The sequence below is a fragment of the Lynx canadensis genome, chromosome D1 (genome assembly GCF_007474595.2).
Source record: "Lynx canadensis isolate LIC74 chromosome D1, mLynCan4.pri.v2, whole genome shotgun sequence".
Classification (NCBI taxonomy): domain Eukaryota; kingdom Metazoa; phylum Chordata; class Mammalia; order Carnivora; family Felidae; genus Lynx; species Lynx canadensis.
The window spans coordinates 48,073,468-48,099,348 of record NC_044312.2 but is presented as its reverse complement, the minus strand read 5'-3'; the positions used below and the strand labels follow the sequence as shown (position 1 = coordinate 48,099,348).

Here is a 25,881-nt window from a genome sequence, read left to right as displayed (position 1 = left end):
TATAATAAAGCATCAAAATGAATTGTGATACTCAACAGAAAATACTCATTTTCTATAATGGGACCAACTCAACATCCTATAGAATAAAGCCTTAGGGGGTAGATATTAGGAGCAAAGGAGAAAGGCAGCATAATGAAGAGGGTGGTGAGAACGCCACATATTAAATAAAGAAACCCAAGTGTTTAGATTGGCGTGTTGATGAATTAGGTGCTAATGTATAAAGTCACTCACAGTGGCTGTGATTTGTTGAGCTAGTGAGTGTTTGTATTATGTTTTTAAACAGGGAAATCAAGGTGCTGCTTTTTCAAAAGGAAATTATACAAAATATTCTTCTTTTTGATAGACTGTGCTGCCTTCTGGAACTAGCCTGCAGCCAAACAGTGATGAGGGAGCAGATCTCATCTTTGGCCCTTTCGTTTGGTGTTGAGGTTCCTCTGAGACAGCCTGCAGCCTGGCCCGGAAGGCATGCTCTATGCCTGCAAACCTGCTTCTCAGGCTTCCAAGGAAAAATCACAGAACCACATGGATCTGGAGCTTTTGTTAACCCCTGAACTCCAAACTCAAATTTGCTCTTAAAGCAGCTCAGAAATTCTAAGATGTGTCCCTAGGAAGCTCAACTTTCTCGTTTCTTCAGACTACCCCAACCACCACCACACTCTCTGTCTAAGCCCCTAGCATCATCTCCTCTCTCCTGTAGGGAGCAAATAGGAGGCATCAAGCAGGAACCCTCTTAGCTTCCAATAGATTTTCCCTATGTGGGGGCTCTAAGTATATGCATTCTAGTAGCCTGTATTCCAAAACTGTTGAACTCCAGGCTGAGTCCCACCTGTCCTTTCCCTCTTCCTCAACAACCTCACTTCTTTAAACACATCTCTTTCCTCTCTTGTAACTTTTTCCCTTGGTGATTGCTCCAAAAGTCTACCTACACTTGTTCCATCCCTTACCAGCTTCTCACTCCCTCCTTCTCCCACTGCAGTTGGGCTCTCCCTTACTACTTCCCTGAAATAACCTGGGGGAGATCACCGATGACTTCCTAATTACCAAATACAAAATGTATCCATTGTGGATAAGGGAGTTCTGGCATGAGACTGGACATTTTAATTACTGAATTGAGACTATTATTGAAACACTGGACACTTTAATTACTGAATTGAGGCCATTATTTAGAGGTAGAAGGTTCAGAAAAGCATGGGACAACAGGAGTATTCATCCAAAGAGAGGCACTGGAAATTAAGAAACTTCCCAATATTCTAAAACTTATAAGGAGCAGGTCTAGGCTTGAGGCCAGGAAACAAGCAGGCTCTTGCTTGCTTAACCTCTCACTAAATTGTGACTTGTAGTCTCTTGTATTTTTATTTATTTTTGAAATAATGTGCTTCAGAGGACTTCCCCATGACTACATATTGAGCTCAGTGTTTAATAGGTGTATTACAATCCACTGTGTAGATAAACTACAATGGTATATTTAATCAGTCACATATTGATGGGCTATTTTTAGCTTTTGCTATAACAAATTATGATGCAGTAAACTTCCTTGTAGATAAAATTTTTGTGGACTTGTTGAAGTATATACGCATGAAAAATCCCTAGAAATGAAATTACTAGGGATCGATACTATCAAAATGCTCCCCAAAGACCTTGGGCCAATTTACATGAAACTAAACATAATCTTAACTTGATCTTCCTGAGACATTTGGCTCTGTTGACATTGTCCTTCTAAATGCCTTCATTTTCATGGTAACATTTTCTTCCAGTTGATTCCCCACCTCTCTGCCTGCTATTTCTCCATCTTCTTTAGGGTGTCATCTTCTCCATTATCTCCTTAAATGCTCAGTCCTTTTCTCCTTTCTTAGACCACACCTATTGTTTCTAATGTGACTTTTATGTGCTGAAATTGTCTAATAATGCTAGTCCAGACCTATCTTCTCGGCTCTAGATCTTTGCCTGCCACCGCTTTTTAAAATACGCTCCCTTACACATTTCACAGATCATCTGATTTCAAATGCCAAAAGCTTATTTTATCATCTTCCTCATCTAACCTGTTCTCTATCCTTTTCTGCCTGGGGAAGTGAAAGCCACGATAATCCAACTAGTCTCCTGAGACAGAAGCCAGTGCATTATTCTAGATTTTCTCCCTTAGTCCACACATCCAACTAATTGCCAATCATTGTTAAATCTACTTCCTTAACTCTCCTATATCTCCCATTCCTCTGTTATTTCTGATTGGACTATCATAAAGATCAAGAAACAACAACAAAAGTCAAACAAACATACAAGCACACAAATGCCTCATATTAGAAAGAAATGATGTGTTTATAATGTTGACTCTTCTAGGAACATGAAACATTTCCTTACTCAAATCTTTTTATGCTTCTTACTAATGTTTTGTCACTGCTTTCATAATCATCTTGGCCATCATTCTTCTAGGTGAACCCATCTTTTACTTATCTTCCTTCTAAGACCTTTGGGGTATATATTAAAAATCTCTACTCATATTTACAGGGATATTCTACACAATTTAACAGTAATTGTGATCACTCCGTCATTACTGGCATTAAAACTTATGTATTTGTAATCATGACGCTTTGAAATCTTAAAACACACAAAAAGTTTAGAGACTGGATTGGCTCACAGTTTTCAGCTTTCAAGGTGCTCTCATGACCATGGCAGAAAGTTATAGACATCTCCACACCAGCTCACCAGATTATACCTTCCTAAAGCTTGTGTAAGTCACAAAAACCCTTTCTCCCACCTAAGAAAATATCCCAAAGCTTTTAAGTTCCAATTTCTATCATATCAAGAATCTACACGTCTCTTACCTAATGCCAATAGCCTGAACTGATTCCAGATTCCAACCAACTGTGACCATCTCAAGTAGTGCAAGATTTACCAGGATATGGAAGAGGAGTGACCTTTGCCTTCAACATGGCTTTGGAGGTTTCCATGTTTATTTGTCATATGAAATATAACATGTTCCTATGAACACTTGAAAGGTTTTCTGGATCTGGGCTTTACTGAACATCTTGGCATCAAGGGTGAGATATCAGTCCTCCCTCCATAACAGAAGTAATACATCTAGAATTACACAAACACTACTTAACAACAGGAAAAAGTAAAGGTTTTCTGAGATAAAATGGAGTATAGCTTATCATTATGGCTCTTTTAAGTATATATGCTAATAAAAATAACAGGCATTATTTCATTTAAATCTTTTAACCACCCTGTAAGATATTTATTATTACACCCATTTTATAGATAAAGAAACTGAAGCTTAAGAGACTAGGTGGCTTACTCAAGCAACTGGGAGAACACAGATGTAAACCCAGATAGTCTGAATCAAGAGTCAGTGTGCTTAACTACATAGTGCAGAATAACGGTAAGCTATTATTGAATCTGACCTTAAATTTTCAATAACCAGAGATGAGATGTTTCGAGACCTGTAACATGTACATGGAAATACACAACAGTTTCAATTCTAACTCAAGACTCCATCTTGTATTAAATTGAAATGAGACTCTTGGTAACTTCCATTTTCAAACTCTGGAATCAACAGAACAAGGCCAAGGTCTCCTTACGGTCAGCTATTTGAAGCCAGTGATTAGTCTCTTTATTCTCACCTTGACCAATGACTTTTCTATTAACTCACCATCCTCTCTTTTAGGTAAGTATGTCAATTTCTTTAGACTGTTTCTTGTGTGGCCACCCTGACTGTCCTCACCTGGGCCTGCTCTCATTTGTGAGTTCTCTGCTTCTACTATGCTGCCAGAAGTAAACACATTATACATTCAAGAGAGACTATGTTGCCCCTCAGTTATAGTCCCACCAGGATACTTTAAGTCCTCTTCACTCAAGAGACATCATAGTGCATGTTTCCACTTGGGTCTTGGGAAATTATCTCTTGTCAAGGCATTATCTTGGCTCTTGGATACAACAAAAGGGTGGGCTACAACTGAGGGAGAGAATGAGGGAATTAGTAGCTTATTGTTTCTCTATAGCACTGGTAGTAGAAGTTTTACACCTGGACCAATCTGCAGACAAATATCTAGCCTTAATTTCCTCATACACATCCAGTAATAATTATGACCCAGTTTCTCTGTTTGCAGAGGGTTATATATATAAACCTGGATGATTCCTTTATAGAATATGAAGTGGTGCCTTGTAGCTTCAGCAACATGCTACATTATATCCACAAGCCATAATATGAACCTGTGTACTTTCCCTTCTGGAGACCCAAAGCTCTCCTCTCTACCACTGTCACCACCAGTTACCCCACGGAACTTTTAACCCTTACAGTTTTTGAAAGTACAGTTTTCTGTGATGCTTACCTCATCTCACTTCACAGTGAATCTCAGGGACTATCATATCTGTCCAACTCCTCTTCATTTGCTGTGGACTCTTCAAAGATAGGGACTATGGATCACTCATCTTTATATATAGCATCTGAAGTATAACTGGATTTTCATAAATATTTATTTGAGAAAAGAAGCAAGAGAAGAACCTACCATAAATCACTTTCCCAAGGTGGCTACATTTCTTTGGCTAGCTGTGCAACGTTTGCCAAATCACTTAACCTCTCTGACCCTTAGTCACCTATAATTGGTAACAAACTAGTATCTCCCTTACAGGATCATTAGGAGGATCTAATCAAGTAATGAATGTACATAATAGACATGGCGAATTAACAGATCATTGCCCATTAACAGGCCCTGTCATTCTTACCATTATTCTTACTTCTACAAAAGGACTTGCTATTTTGTAGTGTATGTCTATTTGCTTCCCTCTCTTGCTGGCTAGTGAGTCCAAGGTCAGAGCCTGGATCTTACTTATTTTCGTACTTGTTTGTGGGATGTTTGTTGGATCAAGAGCTACCTGGCACCAACCTTTTGTTTTATCACATGTGTCCCCTTACTATAGTAGTGGCTTCTGGCATCAAGTTCAGAGGGAACAGTTTGCTGCCCCCTTCTCTTGGGACTCCCATAGAGCTGTAGCTCTAGCAGACTTCCTAGTACTCTCTTCTTCCTCATTCCTGTCCTTGTCCTTAAGCAGATCACCTGTCTCCTTGCCAGATGGAACTTTGGAAAAGCTCAACATTTTTCCCATCTTGATTCTTTAAGAAAAAGCAGCCTCCTTGAGGCAGAAACATATCTAAAGTTTCAGAGCCTTTTGGAATAACAGTTCCTTGTAATTGAACTTGTATTTGTAACATCTAAATAATGCATGATAAAATACTTACTCCCCAGAAAAAGTGAAACGCTGGCCAGTCATCTATCTTTGATATACGAAAAGCTCTGATCTGCCCTGTGCATTATACCCATTCTATTTCTTCTCACCCCATCTCGTAGCTTATAAAAAATGGAAACAGAAGCAGAACACTGAACCATGATCCAAGGTTACTCATTTTTTAGAGTCTCTAAAGCCTCAAGAGAACGCAAATATATTTTGACTCCATACATTTTAATGCTAAGTAGTCTACTTGGGGGTTCTATGTGGAGACAAGACTATGAATCCAATGGTTCATAAATCCTTCAACTTCCTTTGAGCCAAGAGTTGAAACTTCCTGTTATTTTGAAATTTTTAGTAGGCGACAGGGCACAAAATAAAGCTCATGGGCTGCTGCATTCTATTTCTTAAGCAAAAAAAAAAAAAAAAAAAAAATACTAAGCCACAAAGAAAAGTAATATTCAGAGAAAAGGGCCCAGATTTGGAGAGATCGAGATGCTCAGAAGACAGCAGCAGTTTAGAGCCAGAACATCTGGGTATGACCTGTGGTTTTCTTATTTCATGATGTGACCTTGGGCAAGTCACAACCTCCCTATCCTCTTCACACTTATCTGTAAAATGATGACAAAATTCTAGTTTGCTTTCTTTATAGGGTAGATGTCAGAATTAGATATATGTGCAAATACCTATAAATGGCAAACAACTATGCAAATGATACTCTTAATTTCTATCAGGGGCCTTTTCATCCACCCATGCAAATGTTTCATTTGCTTGTGTGCAAATCTTCTGGATGGCATTTTGCCAGTTCATTTCCATTCACTAAAACCATCAACATTCCAGCAGAATATTGATCTGGGCCTCAGAGTAGAAAGCAAGACTAATTTATTCATGACTTGATAACAAAGAAAAAACTTGTTACCTCGGGTCAATTTTCACCATGCACAAGAAAGGCAAGGAGACATCCAGATGCTCTTAACAACAAATCTCACTCTGGTATACAACTTCTCCATGGAGAGAAACCCCACCCTCTAAACGGATGATTGCTGTTCCATATGGCACACACTGATGGGTTAGAATCATGATACGTTTAGCTCCAATTCATCCATCAGTGGCAAAGAAACTCTTCCATGTGCATAACCAGTCTAATCCTCCAAAAGTATTTGGAAATAAGATCTAACATCTGTTCAATTTTCTACAAAGGCATCCATTAGACTAGAGGAGAATAAAATTCACCATAAAACCATATAGGTCTGCTTGCTAAAAAAGGTCAATCAGTATGTAAAAATGTGAATCAGTAAAAAAAATATAAAACACTGGAAGTTCAGGAAAACAGAAAAAACTTTATCATACTGAGAATATAGCTGAAGGATGTGGAAAGGAAATATAAGTTAAATATAGTGTAGCAGGAAGGAGAAAGAAGGACTCTGATTTAGATGTTAAACATCTAATAACCTGCTACGAACTATATTTGGGACCATGGGCAAGTTTCTTCCCTTTATTTTAACCCCTTTCCTTAACTGTAAAATAAAATAGTTTAATTTAAAAAATCTAAAGCATAATGGAGCCAGGTGGAGCTGGGTTCAAATCTCAATTCTAGCACTAATGAAGTAAACTTGGGAGAGCCACAAAATTATCAGACCTTTGGTATTCTTATTTGTTAAATTAGATTAACTCCCTCAAAAAAGTGTTGTAGGGGTTAGATAATATGCATTTAAAATACCTGGAGCATAGTATGCACTGGGACACTTAAATTATTCCCCACAAGAATGTTTATGAAGTCAAGATCAGTCCAAGCTAAAATTTTATTTATAATAATTGGCATTTATTGAGCACCACACTGGTTCAGGCATTATCTCCATCACAGGTCTTAACAACTACCTGTATTTTGAAAGTAAGTACTTTTCCCCATTTGACATTTGATAAAATTGAGGGCCAGAGAGATTAAGAACCTTTCCAAGGCTCATGTGGCTCATAAAGGCTAAAGCAAATATTCAAAACCAGACATGAGAGATTCAAGTAAATGTACTAGTTCCTTTACCAGTGAAATTTAAAAAAGGAAAAAAATAATCTAATGGCAAGAAAGTGCATGCCAAGAATGTTTCAGAACATTGCACTTGACTGAACTCACTTAATGCTTAGGATAACCAAGTATTAGCAAACAGTAGGATGTGATGGAATGACTATAGATAGAAATGCTGTGAGGAGGGGCATCTGGGTAGCTTGGACCATTAAGCATGTCTGACTCTTGATTTCAGCTCAGGTTCTGATCTGGCAGTTTGTGAGGTTAAGCCCCACATGGGGCTCTATGTTGACAGCACAGAGCCTGCTTGGAATTGTCTCCCTCTCCTCTGTCCTTTCCCTGTTTGCTCTCATCTCTCTCTCAAAATAAATAAAAATAAGCAAAAAAAAAAAAAAATCCAGTGAGGAACCACAGAGGCAGTGAAGAGCCACAGGTATGGAAGTGACCAGCCTGGCTCCCTACTACTGGGCACTCTTTCTATAAGAGCAGCCACAAGGTCCATATATTAGGCTAAGTTCAACTGTAGGCTCTAGTTCCTACATAGTCTTCAATCAAAATTTCATTTGATTGTCTGGTTCAATTCTGACCCAGAATTGAAGCATAGGCTGCTAATTAGTCTCCAGCAGACATCCATTCATTCTTCCTTATATGACTCCCAATTTTTATTTGGGCACAGGGCTCATAAGCATCTAAAATGAATATCTTCCAACCTCTTTGCCAGCTAGATATGGCTATTTGACTTAGTTCTAAATGATGAAATTTAAGTTGACTATTTCTGTGTAGGAATTTTTCCTAAATGAGAAGTGAATGTAGATATTATGGTTGAATCTTGAACTGTCATCTTGGGTAGGAGATGGATCTCTTAGGTTGAGGTTGGTTGAACAAGGCAGAAGGATCCAGGGTCCCTGATGCCATCATTCTTGATTGGATGTTTACTTCTAGGTTTAATTTACATGAGAAAAAAAAAGAAACTTTTTTTTTATTACAAATTTTCTGTCACAGGAAAATTTAATTCTATATGACACAAAGATCAAGTCAATTTGTGAGTAGCTTTACTCTACTCTACTCTAATTCTATGTCTTCAGGTGGAGCTTTGTCTTGCTTTTTCAAGTACTATTTGAAGTCTTCTTGTCCCTGGATGCTGGACTTAAGAAATGGTATCTGAAATCTGCTCCCCAACCTCTACCGGATCTTCTATAGTGCCTTTCCAAGACTCCTTTTAGCTTGCTTTAGGTCTGAACAGGAATGGCATCTTCTTAATGTACCTCTTGGCTACCAATAAACTTCAGGATACAACATCTCTTGATGTTTTCCAGATACCTAGATATGCCCAGTGCTAGAAGCTTGATCAGCATTTGGAACTGAATAGTGCTTTTGTGACAGTGGAACAAAGAACACACATATATACACACAGATCTCCCAGATTCTAGAAATAAAACATATATAATCAACTAAATTAGCTTATGACTGTCCCTCCAACTTTTTCCCAGTTTCTGGTACTTGGAATTCTCTTTTGGACAATGGTTTTCAATAACACATCTGTGACACATTTAGGCCAACTGTTAAGTTTTAGAGGGCACACAGTCCACAGAAGACCATCCTCCCTTCTGACACCAAATGTAAGTTTGGAGAGTTCCTAGAACCACCCCCAATTTAGATGATTCATTAGAAGGATTCACAGAACTCACTGAAAGCTGTTATATTCACAATTTGGCTTATTACAGGGAAAGGATAAAGATTAAAATTAGCTAAGGAAATAATTCTATCAGGCAGAGTCCAGAAAAGTTACCAAACATGGAGTTTTTATTGTCTTCTCTTCAGAATCATGGATGCATGACTCTCCTGGCACTGATGTGTGACAATATGTACAGAGTATTGCCAACCAGGAAAGCTCACCTAAACTTCAGTGCTCAGAATTTTACTGGAGCTTGATCACATACTGCCCACATGACAGACCTTTATTCTCCAGCCCTTCTGGAGGTGAAACTGATACCACATGGCCCCAAATATTCACCATAAACCACAATGTTAGACCTTTCAGTGGCCAAATCCCTTAACAAACAAAAACATTCCTTTTAGACATGATATTCCAAGGGCCTAGAGATTCTCTTCCAGGAATCAAGGACAAAGGTGGGACCTCTCTTTGGATAGGATTAACTTCTTACCACACAGCATCCCTCTCAGCTTCCAAGATCCTGGACTTGACACTGACAACTTCAATATTTCACTGGGCACACTGACACCCCATTTTCTCTGCCTAAGAACCCAATTTGCTATCGTCTGTGCTATCCTCAGAACCTCTATGATCATACTGGGTATGCGTTGTCTCCCGATGACCTCCTGAAACCCGGTCTGATACGTCTCTAAAGTACTAATAAGGGAGTAATAAGATGGACAGACAACCTGATCTAGAGTAGAAATACTATGATCTGAGGCGGTAAGGTAGAAGGTTGCTTTTGTTAAGGCTTAAAAAAATATTCCAAGCTTTGAACAAGACTGTGATGGAGCACGTTGTAAGGGAGGGAGAATCTACATCCCACACACCAGTCTTTTGATCTATAGTTTTTCACATGAAAGCCATTTTCATCAGCAGCATTGAATACGGAGATATATATAAATACACACATTGACCCAAACATTGGGAAATATACCACAGATGCGGATCTTATTCCTTCTGACAAGGGCAAGGTGACTGAGTAGGCCTGTTTCTTTCTCTCATTTCCTGAATTTATGATTTAATGGAAATTGGGGCCATAAAATGTTTCACCGCATGTTATAAATAAACTCTTTGGCCTGAAGGACTCAAATTAACTTCAAGTTGTACATTTTTATAAAGAATACATTACAGCTTAATGTGGGAGTGGGAAGATCTAAATCAATTCAAGCAGCGATGATTAATTAAAGTTAGTCTGCAACATTTCCCAGGGTCTGCAGATGGAGCATAGCAAAACAAAGTTTTATGACTTGGTTACCATATATATTCCTCCCTCCACATACTACAGGTAACTTACGTAGATTTTCCGTGTATAGAGAACAATATCAGCACACGATGCTTGTTTGTAATTATGTCCTCGTTGGCAGTATTTTCTTCGTGCATGTTCTAGAGATGTTATGAGATGGTTTCCTGGCTTGAGGGCTCTTAAGTAAGAGAAAATGGTTTTGCACATTTTTTTTCTTCTGAGAGCATCAGAATCATTTACCTTGTTGAGTAGAGGACAATAAGTTACACTCACAAATGTAGCAATACCATTGAGAGAGAGAAACCAGATCCAAAGGTGGGAGTTCTGGGTTTTAGCTCTGACTGAAACTGCAGATGCCCATGGGGCTTCTCTTCATCCTCTGAACCTCAGTTTCTTCTCACATAAAACTGCAATACAAGTAATGCCCATCTCACTGGAGATTAAAAGTCATATATTTGTAAAATGTGCCTTAAAACTATAGTGCATCATAAAAATGTTAATTTCTATTAGCAGTGCTTTTTTAGTAGAAATTTATCACATCTTGATAATTCAGTATTTACTGTGGGTCAAACTATGAGGTAGAAGGTTGGGATACAAAGGTAAGACATGATCCCTCCCTGGGAGGTGCTTATAATTTAGCATATGTGTTTGTGTGTGTGTGCACGCGCGCACGTGTGTGTTGAGGGGGAATGGAGGAGACTGAAAGAGAAAGAGAGAGATGTCTTTTTAAGTTACTATAACCTAGAAACCACCCAGCAGCACTCAGCATATTCCTTGATCACTGAAGATGTTTGATACAAAGGTTTATATATTCATCATTTAATGTAAATTGAGAGATTTCTCATTTCAAATCTGCTTAAAGAAAGAAGTAAAGGACATTATGAATCAATATTAAAAAGAAAGGAAGTACAATCTCACCTAGACAAAATACCACCTCCACTTTTTTGTGTGTATTGGGGGTAACTTTTTTCCTCTACAATTCTTTTAAATTTCTCTAGTGTGGACAAGGTTTATGTTGTTCTGGGAACCACAAATGGAAACATATGAGGTATATAACGTGGACTTAGGGAGCCACCTCCTTCCAGCTATCTGACTACCTCATCTCTAAGCCCATCCATTCAGATATAAATATCAGATTCTCAGTCCTTACAATTAATGTCTCCATAAATCTCTCTTTTAAAAGCAGTCACTTCTGAGAAGGTCTGATTTTGCCTAGTGGAGGTCCTGGTCAGATCCCTCCAGTCAGAGATTAAACCTGCGAAGTGAGAAAATGGGAGGCCATGAATTTTACTCTTAACAAATTGCTCTTTCTTGAGCCTGTGAGCTAAAATTAAGTTCTGGGAGGACACAAGTTATCAGGTCAGATGATTACTATCACCTTCTCCAAATTTCCTAGCCAACAGGATCACCTTCACAAACGAAATTATTTTCCTTAGCATTTCCTTTTCCCACATTTTACCTTCTCCCTTTGGAAGATCACCTCAGATATCATCTATTCCAGAAAACCTCACCACCTCCTCTTTCTCTACTCTCCTAGGTTGGATCAGAGATTGATACCCTGGACTTGACAGCAAACCCAGGATAACATTGAAGGCAGGAACCATGTTTTATGCATCTGTGTTTCTCCAAAGTAGGCACAAAAGCACAGAAAATATTCGTTGAAAAAATAGATGAAGGAATAGGGCAAAGATATAGAATGGTCCTTGTCTGCTATCTCTCCTGTCTCCCCCTGCCCCCATGTCCTGTTTGTCTAGGACTGGCCTGATTTATGACTTTTGATCCCACAACTTATGTGTTGCCTTTCCCTCACCAAAATGAAAAGGTTTGGGGGACAAATTATATAGTCACCTCATTTATTCCCCTTCTGTTCAAAGTCATAGCAAAAAGATACAACATTTTCCATACCATCTGGAAGAATAAGTCTTGCTAAGTATACATCAACAAAGTGTTAGTGTTAAAAGCAACTATTAGGAAGAGTAATACAAACATAAACGTTCAGTTTTAGTTATGGGTGACTTTATTTAATCTCAAAGTCAGAACTGGCTTTATGTTGGCAGGTTTTAATTTTGGAGAAAGTCCCAATGTATACTTGCTTTCTTTTTTTATGTTAAAATTTCTGAAATTAAGAGGTAATTCATAGCCATAAAATTCACCTTTTTATAATTCAATATACACAACTCAATGTTGTTAGTACCTTCACAACACTCCATCTATTCCTGAAGTTTTGTAGCCCCTTATACGGAGCCTGAGACTCCCACATCCTTAGATCCAAGTCCCCATATCTAGTTCTTAAGCACATGCTGACCTGAAAAAAACCAATCTTTATACCAGTTGGTTCCACCCTCATCTTCTCCCTCCCCTCTCTACTCAGTTCACATGGTCTTCCAAATGTCTTGGCTCCAGATCTGATACCCCAGCAGCAGAGCCCTGGCTATAGAACTGTTCTGAAGTCCCAAGTTTCCTTTGCTGAAAGAGAAGCAAGTCCCAAGCAGTCCCAAGCAGTCCCGAGTTTCCTTTGCTAACCACAAGTTAGCATTTAGATCCCAAAGGAAACTTATAGACAGAGTAACAAAGGCTCTTTTATTTCTTAAGACCCTTCCTTCTTGTGAGGGAAGAAAAGTGGCAGCTACGTTTCTATGAAAATACTTTAACATTTTCAAATTATCCTTTTTATTCTATGGATAACCAAACACACATAATCATAATTCAGAGTGAAGTAGTTATCAATGACATTTGTGTACATACAGTCCCCTTGAAAAGGAGTTTCAATTCCAAACCTCCTCCTCAAATCTATCAAAAACAGAAAATCAAGTCTGAAATTATTTACTCACCACAACTGCAAATTCCATCTATTTCAAATGGCTTAATTACAAAGTCATGGAATATAATGAAAATGACAATTGACTCTAAGTGAGTACAATTATAATTAATAGGAGACTGAAAAATGTTTATAGCGCTTGGAAAACAAGAGGTCAGGACATCAATTACAGAGGTAACATAAACGCTTTTCTTTTTGCTATTCATAATTCAAATCCAAGCTATGACATATTGTAACATGTGGCAAAGGCCCCAGCTTTTCAATCTTGTGCTTAGAGTTCGGGTGATTGAATCAGAACAAAACAGAAAACAAGGCAGGAAATATGGGAGGGAAGGCACTGGGGCCAAAATCTTAGAATACATCCAGGAAAATAAAATTGATTTCCAGATATGCTCTGGACCTTGTATTTCTTCCCAAGCTACTTTGCACCTTCCCCACCAGCACCCTACGTAAGATAACATGAAGAGGCTTATATATGATGATTATAGTAGACTGTATTACTGTTCTCAATTTTCAGTAACTATCCACTGCCCTTTCTCTTAGAAAATGATACAATCCTGCCCTTTGATTTTGCATTTGGTCATATTACATGCTTTGACTAATGGAATACGAGTAAACATGAACACATTATGTCTTAGCAGAAGCTGGGAGAAACACCATGAGTTTCTGCCAGTATTCTTGTGTTGACATTCTGTGCTGAGAATGGCATGTCTCAGATGGACACCTTTCCTTAGTTTGGGTTTTAGGATAAGAGGATAAGGGGAGCAGGTCCCCAGCCAGAGAATAGCCACAGTGACTACAGGTAAGTAACATGAGTGAAAATAAAGGGTTGTTTTTTTTTTAAATCACAGAGATGTTGGGTACATTTGTTATCATGGCTTACTCATACAATAACAATGTAACATTTATAGGGTCATACAATTTGTCAGATACTGTTTTAAGTGTTTTATATATGTTGTGATTTAATCCTATTTTACACGAGGGGACTGAATCAAAAAAAGTTAAGTAATTTGTACAAAGTTACATTGATAGTAAGTGGCCTAGCCAAAATTTAAACCTAGGCATTCTGGTTTCAGAGGCTAAGAGCTCATCTATTATGCTTCACTGCCTCTTCAGGTATGCATCTGCCATACTTTCGATATTCTCCAATTATTTAAAACTCCTTTTCACCTTCATGACTTTGCACATGCTCATCTCCTGTATGGAATTCCCTTTCACTCTCTTTAATCTAAGAAACTCAGTTTAGGACTTTTTTTCTCAGTCTTATAACTCCTTATTAACCAGCTGCTGCACCACCCAGAACTTCCTGGACATAGTTCGTTCTTTTATGACGGCATCACCTTCCATAAATACTTTTGTTATAACACTGCTACTACTTTGTTTCAGTGCCTATCTTCTCTTCCAGAGTTGGGGGGAAATATGGAGAGCCTGGGTATCTCAGTCAGTTGAGTGTTTGACTCTTGATCTTGGCTCAGGTCATGATCTCTTGGTTTGTGAGGTAGAGATGCACACCTATCTCTTGGGATTCTCTCTCCCTCTTTCTCTGCCCCTCCCCTGCTTGTGCTCTCTCTCTCTCTCAAAATAAATAACACTTAAAAAAAGAGTGGGGGAAATATTTCATTTATCTTTAACTCTAGGACTAAACAATGTACCTATGACTATGTGACTATGATGCAGTCAATGATGAAAAAGAGTTTGATGAATGAATGTAAGGATTTCAGTAACCAATTCTATTTGTTTCCAAAGCCAATCAAAGGAAGATCTAGGAGTAGATGGCATTCAGTGACTCTGTGGTTCCATTTTTGTGGCTGATTTCACATTCTAAATCACAAAGAAAGTCACAGCATTTGGTATGTTAAATCACCTCCACTTGTGGTATGATTTCTTTAGCACAGGTGAATTTGCTCACCTCAGTTTGCATCTCCCCCCTCACCACCACCACCAAGGATTCCTATAGGCATAACGAGAAATTAGGCTAAAGCATTTCTACCTAAACCTCTTTCCTATCATGTGTACTTCTTCTCCTCTGAGCTTAAAACTTGGACCCAAAGGAATAGACATACTGTTTTCTTTTCATGAAAGAGTCAGAGGCTACCTCATAGACCAGTAAGGATTATGATGGTTAATTTTATATGTCAACTGGAATAGGCCATGGGGTATCCAGATGTTCAGTCAAACATTATTCTGGGTGTTTCTGTGAGGATGAAATCTTCTGTGAGGTCTCGTTCTGTGAACAAGATTCACATTAAATCCAAAGACTGAGTAAAACAGATGGCCTTCCATTATGTGGCTAAGCCCTATCCAATTAGTTGAAGGCCTGAAAAGAACAAAAGCTGATCCTCCCCTCCCCCCCCCCATAAGAGAATTCTCCTGTCTGATGGCCTTTGAACTAGACCATTGGCTCTTATTGGGTCTACAGTTTCTTCTGGCTTTTGAACTCAAATGGAGACATTGGTTGTACAGATTTTAGACTTGCTAGCTTCCATAATCATGTGACCCAATTCCTTATGATAAATCTCTAGATAGTTATAGATAGGTAGATACAGATATATATGACATATAAATCTATTGGTTCTGTTTCCCTAGAGAATTTTAACTAGCACAGGGATGAAATATCTAGAGACCTTCCCATCATCAATGAAATACTTTAGTACCAAATGAATATACTCATCCAAGAGCTAGCTCCACATGCCATTGGATGTGTTATAGTGTGTATATACATGTATACACACACATACATACCAAATGTTTATATTTAAATAATTTCATTCCCAGATTTCTGAAGTAATTACAATTGTCTCTACTTTGTATATGAAGAAACAAAGCTTAGGAAGGTTTACCTGAGGACAGATATCCAAGAAGTAGAGAACTGAGATCAAAATAGATTAAAAAATCCTGGGGCACCTGGGTGGCTCAGTTGGTTAAGCATCTGACTCCTGATCTCAGCTCAGGTCAGAATCTCACAGGTCCGTGAGTCCGAGCCCTGAATTGGGCTGTCAGTGCAGAGACAGTTTGGGATTCTCTCTCTCCCTCTCTCTCTCTCTGTCCCTCCCCTGCTCAAGCTCTCTTTCTCAGAATAAAACATTTTTTTTAAAGAAACCAAATTTGCATGACTCCAAAGTCTAAGCTATTAATTATTACACATGATACTGAAAATAAACTTCCTTTTAGGGTGGGCAAAATTTACATGCTCTTCTATCTACATAGCTGCTTTTTCAACTCAGTTTACCTGCATTTTGTGAGTTATATAATGGTCCTCTTTTATCACACTTTATTGATAATAATGCCCACATTTTAAGCATCTATTATGTGACAATTTTAATGGAGGTGCTTCAGATATACTGCTTCTAAAGGGGGTCTTACTCAATACTGAGAATTGGTCATTCTTTTCTCTAACTGTGCACATGCAGACACAGATTCAGAGAAGTTAAATAGCATGCCCAAGGTCATGCAACTAGAAAGTGAGTGAGTGGGAGGGCACCAGGTCTGGCTCCACCCTTCTCCTTGCCCTGTCTGCTGGTAGTAAGCTCTCCAGCACCTCATGTCCTCACGTGCTCTCTCACCCCACTACTCGAATTATGTCTGGCATATTTTTGGGACCAGAGGAGACAGGGTGGATATGTGTTGGGTATGGGTATAGCGTCTAGAGTAGGCTTCTATAAGAAAGGAGAGGGCATGATAGAGACTCTTCCAAAGGTTTGTACAAAGTCCTGAAATGCACTCTTAGAGACAGCGTTGTGAGTGATTAGGAGCTTAGACTCTGGGGCAAGGTTGTCTGGGTTAGAATCCTGGCCCTGTCATTTCACCAATTGTGTGACCTTGAGCAACTTGTTTAACCTCTCAGTGCCTCCATTTCTGTAATTGCAAAATAGAGTAATAATAATATTCACTTAAGAGGATTGTGTGAGGACAAAATGAGTTAATATGTTTTTTAAAAAAGGTACTTGTGACTTGCACGTATTAGGCTGTTAAGTGTTAGCTATTATTAGTGTTAATACTGAATACTTCATGTTCTTATTTGCAATTTATGACACCACTTAGAAACTATAAATGTGTTTCTAAATTCTGACACTATTCTCACTTGGCAGGTAAGTAATCAACTTTATAAAATGGAAACATTAGGCTTTCAAGATATTTGCACACAGTGAGGAAAGCTAATGTATCTTTTGTAAAACAGAAAGTACCATTTTTATGGAGATACAGACATGGACAATATGAAAACCTGAATAATATGAGCATAAATACTAAAAACACACTTATTGTAAAATATAAATTTATGTCTAGTCTGAGACAAATAAAGTCTTTAAACTTAAAATTGAGAAAAGTATGAGAGGATTAGAATATAGATTGATGTTTAATAAGTAGACTTTATTGCAAAAAATGTACCTTTGTGTCTCTACATTAAAAATTAACTCTGGTAGAAAAAGCACTGAAATAGAAGTCAAAATAATGGAACTGTTATTCTGGGTATATTATTTCACAGAAATTGGGTGGAGGTTTATGTGGCTAATATTCTTTACCCCTGAGAAAAACAACAGGCATTAAGTCAGATCTCACTGTGGACCTAGCTCTACTACATGCCTGCTGTATGGAGAGTGTGCAAGTTAACGAGTCAGAATAGGAATGCCCATTGAAAAGAGCAGTGCCTATTTGTGTTTTGCACAATGTTGCACACAGTGCCTGACAGAGAGTGCCCTTGTCTCCAGACCCCATTTTCTTCACTTGTAGGTCCCTTCCAGGTCCATATTTCTATAATGCCATGATCCTGAGTCCAACATTCTAGGCTGAATTTATTGAATAAGTTGCTGAATGGATTCTTCTGGCAATTTCAATCCTACAGTGCATTTGTTTCTTCTTTATGCAGCTGAGTTTTAAAGATAGGTTTTGGCAAATGTTCTCTGCATCCTCAATGTATCCTTGAATAATCAAATAGAAAGAGACTAGCTTCCCAGATACCATTTCTGTGAAGAGAATTGCTGTGATCAAAATGCCTCTTTCACTGAATAACCTTTCTGATAAGACTAAATCGAAATGGTTTAAGTACTCATTATAGGTTTATTTAGCTCCACAGACGATTCCTTCAAGCTGCATCCACTGAAGGTTTGGATGGCATCAAAAATCAGCATTCTGGGAAGAAACACTGAAACACTTTCACAATGTTCCCTAGTGGCTTCAGGTGTGTCCTTTCAGAGCAAGCGTTTTATCTCTGAATCTGTAAGTCAAGCCACCACCACTATTCACTAATAATTGTTATCTTCTTCCCCTCCATTTCTACATCTAATCCTCATTTTTTGACATTATTTTTACATCCAATTTTTATATTAGTTTTTGTCACTTTCATGCCATGAAGACTGAAAGCATTATGCAAAAAACAAATGATGGGTATCCAGGACTCAAAAAATATCTGAGTGTCTACAATGTACCAGGCACTGTTCTAGATGGTGATATAAAAAAATAAACAGAATGGACAAGACTCCCTGACATCACAGGTATATATTTAAATGTCTGTGGTGGGGGGGGGATGGCAACAAACAAATGAATAAATATTTTATATACTATATCTGATCTTGATAAATGTGATGGAGAAAAATACCAGAGGGAAAATAACAGGAAGTCTGGTGTCTCCTAGCCACACCCTGTCTCTTTACTCCTTGAACACAAAGCTTGACTACATTCCCTGATCCCCCTTGAAGTCAGTAAGGGCCATCTGACAAAGTTTTGACAGATGGAATGTAATGTCAGAAGAATGCTGTGCTCCAGTTTTAGGCCTAGCTCCTAAAGAGTCCTGTGAAGATCCTCCATGGTCACTCTCTTCCCTTGTTTGCTGGATAAACACAGAAAAATAGTGGGTGACTCTCAGACCATGGAATGTTGGAACCATCTACAAGGGAAGATCCAGTTCTGGGGCCCTTGAAAATCTATATGGAACAGACTCTCCTTTTTCATTCACCACCCAGATATGGACTATGATGAGAGAGTGAAACAAATCTTATGGTATTAAGCCATTGAGATCGGTTTAGTAGTCAAGACTGCGTTGATTTTTATAAGGAATTTCTTCTAGTGGAAAAAAAGAGATGTTTGCAATATTGGTGATAAATGCTACAGGAGAGTAAAGTAACACATTTCCCTAAGATTGAGGCTGAAGGGCCTTCAATCCATAACTGAAAGGATTAAGAAAGTGCCTAAAAAGTTGAAACCTGTGTTAAAATTTGAATAAAGGGCAGCATTGACCTGACAAAAAAAAGGTGAGACAAGGAGTTTCCTTGCAAAGCCCAGCATATGCAAAGGCACTGGGGCCCAATAAAACAGGGCCTGCTGTGGGAACTTTAGAAAGCTGGAGATTAGTGTGTATGGGATTGATGGAAGAATGGATAGTTAAGATCACATCTTGGAGGCCCTTCAAGCCATCCAAAGGAGTGAAGAGGAATGGGATGGAAGGAAGAGTAACATGGTCAGGCTCAATTCCAACCTTCCTCCTGCTTGCATTAACACAGTCTCAGCTACCCTGTCTCTCTCATTAATAAGATGTCCATATCTAAATGAAATGTGTAAGCTTTCAAAGGGCAGTCTCTTTCTCTTCCTTTAATTTGGTTTTCAGGATATGAAGTAGGCATCCTAATCATTTATCATATTTAAATCAAGAAAGCACTATCACTATACATGATTTTAATGAATAAACCATGAGGAAAAAGAATAACTTCAGTGATATATTCTATGCTGACTCTCTCCAGGACTGGAGGCGATCAAAGAGTAGGGTGCTTATGATGGGGTGCCAGTGTGTCTACCAGAAGCTCCAGAACCCTAAAGTCATGCCATTTCACAAAAGGCTCACTCACAGTTTCCAACTCTGCTTCCCTGATCTCTAGTAGCAGAATAATTTAAACATCAATGCAAACCTCTGATCAAACATGTGCGGTGCACTTTACATACACTGTCACTAATCACAATACCAGCTGCAAGACCAATGTTATAATTTTGATTTTACAGACAAGAAAACAGCTTCTAAGAGTTCAAAGTCATATAAACCCTAGTGGAGTCAGGATTTGAATCCAGGTCTGCCTGATCCAAAGTCCCTATCTTTTCCATCATATCACTCTCACCTTAACACTACAGAAGCATAATCAGTCTGATTCTGGGTAAGTCTGGGGGTTCGTGGTCCAAAACACCATTAATTTCAAGACTTGTATTTTATCTTAAAAATTCCTACGAACTTAGTATTCTTCTTAATGACAGAGCTTATTTTTTGAATTTATTTTTATTTTGAATTAATTATTCAAAGAAAAAATCACAGGTGTGCTTGGCTGGCTCAGTCGGAAGAGTGTGCAACTCTTGATCTCAGGGTTTTAAGTTTGATCCCCACATTGGGTGTAGAGATTACTAAAAAAAAATAAATAAAACTTTTTTAAAAACAAAAGAAAAATTACATATTCACAACCTCCTCTCAGCAAGTCTTTAATAACACTTACTTGCTGTGATTATCCTGGGTTTTATGCTCCTGGCATGAGGCCACACATCCCCACATAGGTTGCGCATGCCCCATAGGTTAAAGAGACAAACACTACATCAAGCAGCTGTATCACCCTCTTTCCACACTTCAGGAATGTACCTGGGACAATGCCATTCTTGACCCTGAAAAGCAGCAGTGCCTCTGAAGACTGTAACTCTATAAATGCCCTACAGCTAGAGGAGCAAAATGACAAGACTGGGGAAGAGATTAGCCATACAGCCTTCTGCTCTGGGGACCTACTGTCATATAAACACTGCTGAAAATTGCTGTCTCTGCCAAACAGAATGACTTCTGTCTTAGCTATTATCCATGTAATGAGTCCTCAGTAGAGACAAAAATAAATAAAAGGTGGCTTGTATAGAAAATTCTGAAATAAGTACAAATTCTTTTCCAGGCACAGTCCAGCAAGTTTTACCACTTATTCAATGACTGTTGTGGGCTTCTCCCCTTGGTTTAATCTTGGCTTCTGAAGATTCACCTGAGTCAGGCACTATTCTGAGAACAGACCTAAAAGCGATTATATGAACTGAGTGAGTCTAGGAAATGTAGAAAGGTAGCTGGCTTCAAAAACTTGGTGAAAGTAGATTTTTTTTTTGTTTTTTGTCCTCTTGCATTTGTAGGTTTCAGAAGAACAGAGAAGGCTTCTCTGAGAGAATGCTGAAGCAACCAAAACTTGAACAATGAGTTGGAAAGAGCCAGATGATGCATTTTGTATTGGGAATGGAGGAGAGAGAAATGGAAAAAGGGGCACATGTGGTAGATTGAAAAAACAGATAATGGGGCTGCTCGGTGGCTCAGTTGGTTGAGCCTATGGCTCAGGTCATGATCTCATGGTTCCTGAGTTCGAGCCCCAAGTCAGGCTCTGCTGAAATGCGAGCCCACTTTGGATTCTCTGTCTCCCTCTATTTGCCCCTCCCCCACTCTCTCTCAAAAATAAATTAAAAAAAATATATAAGTCAATACATCTGAGGTTGTCTTAAGTATGCCTCAGCTTTAACATAAGTGTAAATCTGAAGATCACTCACTTCCATCTATCTGTTCATTCATTGTGCCAGGAGCTATCCTAAATGTTAGACGTATGAACATGAGTAAGTCATAATTAAGTAAAAATTGAATGCAGACCTCATAGCTAAAGTCTCAGCAGCCATCTTAGACCATGACATGACCTTGGGGATGGACATCACCAATAAGGGTAGTGGAGTAGGGAAAAGGAGAGTCTAGGAATTGTAGAGCTGCCTTAGAATCACTAGCTCTGAATTTCTTCTATGTAAGACAAAAATATCATTTAATTAATATTATTTGGGATTTACACTATATGCAGCTGAACCCAATCTCAACTGATTTAGAGAGGCAGCATGGTGTAGATTAAGAAAAAGGATAGACTTTGGAGCCAGATCTGGGTTTGAATCCTGGCTCTACCAAATATAATCTGTGTTTTCTCCCATCAGAATCAGAGTGATTATAAGATGGGTAAAGGGTTACAGATACTATAAATACATGCCTAGCATACAATAAGTGTTCAATAAATTGTGGCATTAGGTGGAAATTATATATATATATGCATATATATATGTATATATATAATTATGTTTATATATGTATACATCTTAAACCTACAAATGAAAAAAAAATACCAGAATCCTTAGCTCCTAAAAAAAAATCACACTAAATTAGTGAAGACTGTCATAGTTAGGAATAAGAAATCTTCTGGAGAACTGGAGGGAAACTTGGAGTGAGATTAGAAAATTACTGAATTAGGTACATTTCAAAATAAGTGTAGTGTATCTCCTTAAAGAATATAGTCTGTAAGCTATTAAAAGAGATTACTTATGGGACCTCTTCACCCCTTATTCTACACCTGTCAATTTAGGTTGAAAATCACACTACCTGAAATTTACTCACCACAACCAGAGCACTGTCGTCTGGGAACAGCAAAAAATACAAATATTGGTTTGCTCTGTTCTGAGGAACATGGGTAACAGCTTTCATTTACTTTCAGAGTTAATTAGCTTTGGCCTTAGGCCCAGACCCTGAATCATCAGTTCTTTTCTTCAGTTGCTTGCCAACGGGCAGCAGAGTCCATAAGAGGTAGAGGAAAATGGCAACAAGACATACACACTCTAGGTTTAATTCTTACGCGAACTTTTTGAAAACCGAAAGTTAAAAACAGAAATGAGTGCAATAGTGACAGTGACATAGTGCCAAATGTCCCTCCACATGGTTCCATCTTTATGAATTCTTTTTCATGAAACCTGGACTATTTGTTCATGGTGTCACATGAACGGTACTCTGCTGGGGAAATCCATATGACCCCGGTCACTTTCTGACTGGTAACACATCTTCACACAGTCTGCTCAACTGAAAAGCTTAAATTACCTAAGTCTTCAAGAGAAAACTTTCTGCCCCCAGGACGACTATTTATGATTGTGATACTACATGGGTGAACACAGTATGATTCATTCAATAAATATTCACTCTTATTAAGTAACAGGTAGTATGGCTGTTTGCCTCCTTCCAGATTAGATTGGTGATCCTCTCTCCTGCTGACTGCAGAGTCATACATTTCTCCACCCTTCTATTGAAACTGTATTTTCTCATTACACTATAGGTCCAGATATTCCTGGGTAATATTTCATACCAGACAAAAGTGGGCTGCAAGCATGATATCTCCTGCTGACCATTATAACATGTTCTATCCCATTGGGTGGGATATAAGAGATATTTGAAGACTAACAAAAACTCATTTGCAACTCCTCATTGACCTTCTTCCAGCCTTTGACTAGGACAGAAATCAGCCAGGAGTTAAGCTTCATGACAGTAATATGTGATTATGTGTCCATAAATAGGCATATACTACTTGTGTGTGGGAGTGGGTGGGTGGGTGTTTGTCATGAATGTGTGCCTTCACTTTCCTTACATGGGCTCATCTCTTAATTTCTAAGGTCTATGACTTCAGACTCCACCTCACTTAGCTCATGAGCCAAGCTTGAATAAGGCTGCCCATCCATTAATGGTTTTTCCCCATGAGCTAATCAAAACAAGTTGTGCTGTCACTAATTTTGTATTCTGAAAAACCCTTGGAATTGTGGAGGCTCCCCAAGAGGGAAGCTTTCTCTTTCTCGACTGTATAAACCCAGTATGTAACATGAGGCTTTCGGCCTCCCTTTCCTCATTTGCAAAAAGGTACAACTAGAGACCAAAGATAAACCTGACCTGCTAAGTAGAAACTCTGTGATCCAGTCCAACCCTGCAGGCCCCTCTGTCCAGGGTCTTGATTTTGTTGTCTAGATTTCCAATACTTACCTGGATTGTTCTTAACAGATCAATGAATTAACTGGCTTGGCTACCTCAATTTCAGCATTAGTGCCACCTACAATCTTTGGCCAACCCGTCCTAGATTAGACCTCCTTAGGTAACGATGTCAAATTCTTTGTGCCCTCTTGGACACTGCCAGTCAGGAGGCTGACCTTCCTCCTTGGAAACTAGCCTTACAGCTGGCTTAGTCCCTGCCACCATCTTCTCTCCATATTTTTTTCCAGTCATGGGGCAGACAGTGCAGCATACTTGTCAGCTAAGTCACCCTGAGTTAAAACACACACATATATGACACTACATTTATGTTTACACACCTGAATAGCTATAAGTGTGTGTGTGTATATTTGTGTGTATGTGTAAATACAAAGACACACTGATACATATGTACAAACTCTCTAAAGACTTGCAGTATTATGGCAACTGCTTCAGAAAACACCACCTGGATTCCATTTCCTTAATGAAAGTAGTCCTGAAAATAAGCCTCTGGGGGTAAAAACCTAAAAGAAATTAAGAAAGAGAAGATATAAATATGGCAATAGCTCTAAGAAGCAGTGTTTGTCTCCTAGGGAGATAACACTATATTCAGGGAATAATGTCAGGGGCTCTGGGAAGTCTCTCCGTACCAAAAGCCTTTCCCAGGGGCTCCAAGATGCCTTTGAATAAGACAAGGCCTGCCATTCCACACATGAAATTCAGGCTCAAAACCCAAAATGCCCCAGGGAATCCTACAATGCTTGCTACAGCTTTTAAATCCTGGTAGCTCCTGGGTTATGTTTTTCTTTTTTGTTGTTTTAGTTTGCAAAAAAAAAAAAAAAAAAAAAAAAAAAAAATTAAATGTTCCCATAATACCAGTTGCCTGACACAGTCCACTTGGCTTATTTCTAGAAACTGTCTAATCCCTAGTTGAAATTCATGGATAACTGATATTTAAAATGACAGTATTTTGCCCCTGCTTTGACAGCCAGTCCTAGCTTCTTGTCCCATCTCTTATTCCTTTTCACAGAGGAAGACAGAATTACTGGGTTCTAGGTCCAGGTTTCCCCACTGAGTGCACAAGGTTCTTGTGCATAGGAAATTTGGCCTCTTTCTCCTTACTTCTCTGCCTAAACCAATGAGAGGTGGGTTCCTAGGTCTGTGTGCCTCCTGTGAAGTCTCCACATCCCTTAAGTTGTCTCACTATGTAGTTACAGAGGCAGACAGCATGTCCTTCTGAATATCACACAAGAGCTATATCCTCCAACTTGGCCTCTATCAGTAACGAAATGGTACTAGGGTGCTTCTGCTGACTTGTTTCTCAGTTGATCCAGACTGAGAGAGGGAAGCAAGATGTGAGCTATTTACCGAGCCCAATTAATGATGTAAGGGTCTTTTTAGTAACAATAATTTGATGATGGGTTGGCTCTTTATGTCTAGGAAATAAAAAATCACCTTGGATGTGGAAAATACTTCAGAAACAAAAGCTAGAGACCTGAAGAAAAACACCCAACTTCATCACTAGCCAACTCTTTTATTTTTCCCTTTACTTTGGCTTTAAGGGAATCTGCATTTCCAGGGATTCTAAAATAAAAGTTCTTAAGAACTACCTATAAAGTAAAATAACCAAAGTCTTGAGAGATTAGATGATTTTCCAAAGGCCACATAGAAGAACTGCAAGTAGGACCCAAGGCCCTGTAGTACAGTCTAAAAACCTCTGATCAGATCAACACCTACTAATAAAAGAAAAATACCAACAGCAACAACCATTAAATTAGTTAATACACGGAACACTACTCTATTTCAGCCATTCTTCTAAATGCTTTCACATATTTCCTAATTCATAACATATTTTCTGTGACCAGTGATGTACCTGATTCTGTATTACATACTGCAAATGCAGACATAAATAACACAAGTGGCCCCTGTCCTTACAGTCTAGTAGGGTTGACAGATATAAATACAATGTACTTATTAGCAAATCATCATTTAATTATGCTGCAACATGTACTCAAGGAAGCATAGAGTATTATGCCAGAATATAGCAAAAGACCTGAGGCTTACAGGA

General features: G+C 38.6%; 1 pseudogene; it reads right to left on the bottom strand.

The window, feature by feature from the left end:
- LOC115525277 overlaps positions 1 to 10,337 on the bottom strand; it is a 104,437-nt pseudogene extending 94,100 nt beyond the window's left edge.
- Positions 10,338 to 25,881: the final 15,544 nt, after the last annotated feature.